This window comes from Chinchilla lanigera, unplaced genomic scaffold (assembly GCF_000276665.1).
Source record: "Chinchilla lanigera isolate Chin_1 unplaced genomic scaffold, ChiLan1.0 scaffold00081, whole genome shotgun sequence".
In the NCBI taxonomy this organism is placed as follows: Eukaryota; Metazoa; Chordata; class Mammalia; order Rodentia; family Chinchillidae; genus Chinchilla; species Chinchilla lanigera.
Genome location: NW_004955482.1, coordinates 9097998 through 9101662, shown reverse-complemented (window position 1 = coordinate 9101662; position 3665 = coordinate 9097998). Strand labels below are relative to the sequence as shown.

General features: G+C 53.1%; 1 long non-coding RNA gene across 1 annotated transcript; it reads left to right on the top strand.

Annotated features, from left to right (window-relative positions):
- Window positions 1-2110: 2110 nt before the first annotated feature.
- LOC102010262 lies at window positions 2111-3184 on the top strand. The gene is made up of 2 exons (XR_263851.2): window positions 2111-2182; window positions 2958-3184. It is a non-coding gene; the product is annotated as an uncharacterized LOC102010262 (long non-coding RNA).
- Window positions 3185-3665: the final 481 nt, after the last annotated feature.

Below are 3665 nucleotides of genomic sequence, written 5' to 3'. Positions count from 1 at the left end.
CCATAGCAACGTTGGACAGTCGGAAAGGAGACCTCTGTTCTCCGGGTGTCTCGGGAGGTGGGGCGGAGTGCGGGAATGACAGGGCTTTCCTTGGTCCCCTTCCACACTGATGCCTCAGTGAATATGTCACCAGGAGCATGAACAATTTTGCTTCGTGTGTGTGCGTGTGTGCGCATGCGTGCGTGTGGTACTGGGGATTAAACCCAGGACCTTTGCTCCGAGCTACATTACAAAGACTTCTGTATCTTTGAGACAGTGTCTTGCAGAGTGGCCCAGGCTGGGCTGGCACTCGCCATCCTCCTGCCTCAGCCTCCCGGAGTGCTGGGATTACAGGCGGGCACTGCCACACACGGTTCCATTTTGCCATTCTGAAAAGCGGAAGAAAGACAACTGAGGTGCATGCAGCCGCCTCAGGAAGCCTCCAGAGACAGAGACAAGCGCTGGTCTCTGCTTTGCCTTTAACTTTGCCCCCACCCCTACCCCGTATTTCCCTATGGGCACTGGAGAATTAAGTACCCTGGGCCCGAGGGAAGGGGCTGATCATTCTGTCTCCCAGCAGGGGCTGGAGTGGCCTGGGAGGTGGGGATGAAAGAGCGGGTGGAGGGACAGATCAGCTTTGCTCTCGGCGCCAGTGAATCCCACCTGCTCGGCCAGGCTGGTCCTTCTGAGCCTGGCAAAGTGACAGAGTAGCCATTTGGGGACGCAGGGCCACCCAAGGTGCCTGGGATTAATTACACACGTGCCAACCCCCCGGCAGCAGGGATTCGCAGGTCTTAATTACACGCGGGGCATGGCAGGAAAACACTGGTCTTGAGTGTGCGTTCTTTACCTTTCTCAGCCCCGAAGGAGGGGACAAACAGGGAGGGGCGGGGGCAGAGGGGCTCCAGCCAAAGAGGGCTGCCGCAGTGGCTCAGGCGGGAGAGAGTCCCCTTCTCGTGGTTTAGGGAAAGGCTCAGGCTGCAGAGACAGGCAGCTGGGTCCCTGCTCAGCCCCGAGGCCTGCGTTAGAAATGCTCTCTATCTACCCAGGGGGAAGCGATGCTTTTGATAAAGTCTGTTCTCCCAGATGAGCTGCGGCCACCCTGCCTCTGCCAGGAACACACAGCCTCCTTCATTTCTTCGGCTGGCTCCTGAGTGACTGCTGGCTTTAGGGCAGCTGAAAGGTGATCTTCCCTGTGCATTGCTCTAGGAGGATAATGAGGAAATGAGGCTAAAAAGGAAGGGAGAATGGTCGATGAGATCAACTGAAAAGCAGGCTAGGGTTCAAATCCCAGCCTCGCCACATAGCTGCTGTGTGGCTCTGGACACATTGTTTGACTTCTCTGAGCTTCAGTGACACCGTCTACTTTTTACCCCCTCCCCATTCTGGTGCCTGAAATTTTTCCCTCTCCCAAGATTTTTGTCTTACAATTAATTTATGATCATCTCTGGGAATCTTCTTCTAAGATGCAAAAATCCCCCGAAAGGCTCCAAATGCAGCCTCAAAATTTGGGAATGGATTTATTTATCAGAGATAAACCCATATTCGGCAAGGCCCAGGTGATGGAGTCAACTGATGGGAACATTTTGATCAGGGAGAAAAAAGAAGCGTTTCTCAGGAAGAAATTGCTCATAGAAGAAGGGAGAACAGGGCAGAAGCTTGGAAAATCCTGGGGACAGGATCCAGGCCTCAGTTTCCCTATCTCAAGCAACAGAGCAAATAGAGAAAACTTTATTGAGCACCTACTAGCTGCCTAGCATTGTACTTAGGGCTTCATAGACTGTCTCTTTGCAGTTTGTTTGTTTGTGTTTTTTTTAGCTTTACAGATGACAAAACTTTCGGGCTGGGGGATGTTAAGTAAGTGACTGTGGACCACCAGTGCACAGCAGGGTTGACTTGGATTCGCGGAGCCTTTTGTCAACATCAGTGGCTATGTTAGGGTTCCTTGAGGCACGCAGAAGCTTTAGCAGGTTGACGTATGGAGAACAAGAAGCCACTGAGACCAGACCCCCCATCCAGGCTCGGTGGGCTCCTGAGAAGCAGAATCGCACGCTAGCCGGATGTCCCGCCCTCCTTCCCTCCCTCTGGCTCCCATTGGCCAAGGCCGCTGACAGCGTTACCACGGAGACCACTTCTCCAGTGGCCAGAGCTAGCTGGGCCAAGTGGCAGGCGGCCAGAGGAAAGCTTGGGCCAGGACTGCAGAGTGAGCGGCTGCGGGCCTCCGGGAGGCTGCGCCAAGGTTCACCAGATGGCTGGGGACACGAGGCCGGCCCCTCGCCCCAGGGCAGGTCTCTTGTCCTGCCAGGGTCTGCAAGCCTCACCTCAGAGTGACAACCTCCACCAGAAAAAAATTTAGGACAGCAGAGAAACGGGGTTTCTTGCTCTGTGTGTGTGTGTGTGTGTGTGTGTGTGTGTGTGTGTGGTGCTGGGGATCAAACCCAGGACCTTTCACCTGCTCTGAAGTGCTCTACCCCTGAGCTATGCCCCCACCCATAAGAAAAGCAAATCTTCTGTCTTTAACCATAGCAGGTACCTTAGCTTTCTGCAGCACCTACTGTGCACCAGATCCTACTAGAATGCTGGGATATTATTATAAGAAACGCACAGATCGGTACACTTGCCCCAACAGCACATAGTGTAAGAACCCAATAGAGGCTTCGGGTTAGTTCCACAAGAAGTTGCACTTGCACTGCTTTGTATTTTAGGGTTCTAACTGCTGTGCTTATTTTCATATGAGCATTAATGCAAAACAGCAGCAGGAATATCTAATATTCAATCAGCACACACCCACTCTCAGGCTATGGTATGAGCAATGTCACTATCATTCCCCTCTCACAGATGATAAAACTAGGGTTCAGAGAGGGTCACCCACCAGCCCAAGACAAACATCTGGTGAGCTATTTCCCACTACTTCTATAATAAGAGACCACAGGTTTTGGGCTTAAAACGAAGCAGATTTCATTTCTCATTGTTCTCAGTTCCACAGGGCAGAGGTCAAGGTGTCAGAGGCGCTGGTTCCTTCCACAGGCTCTGCAGGGAAAAGCCACCTCGTGGCTTCGAGGGGCCGCCTGTGTTCCTCGGCTTGTGGCCCCACCCCCCATCCTCAAGGTGCGTCACACCAGTCCACAGCTGTCGCCCTGCCCCCTCTTACTACTCACATCCTGCCTCTCTCTTGTGATCCCCGCAGGAGGACAGCAGAGCCAGGTGAGTAACCCGGATCACGGCCCCTTCCCGATGAGGCTCCTTGGCTTAAACGCAGCAGATTCCTTTTGCCATCAAAGCAACAGGCTCACCGGCTGCTCCAGACTTGGACACGGACTTCTCTGGGGCCGTTATTCAAACACAGCCGCTTAGTGGCAAAGTCAGAACCCAAACCCAGGTCCGTCTGACTGCAGGGTCCACTGTGGGCCAGTGAGAACATCCTGACACCTCCTTCATGGGGAACAGTAAGCTTGGATTCTCCAACCACTAGGGATTCTCATAACGCCCACCCTAAGCAAACAGCAGGTTTGGAGTCAAATAGTCTGGGGCCTCAGTCTCACAGTGATCCCCATACCAGCTCTGGGACTTTAGCCTTGCACTTGGACTTCTGAATCTCAGCTTCACATCTGTAAAGTGGACATAAATAGATCCACCTCCTTCAATAAGGTCGTGTATAGAAAGGATTAAATACAGGGGCTGGGGGC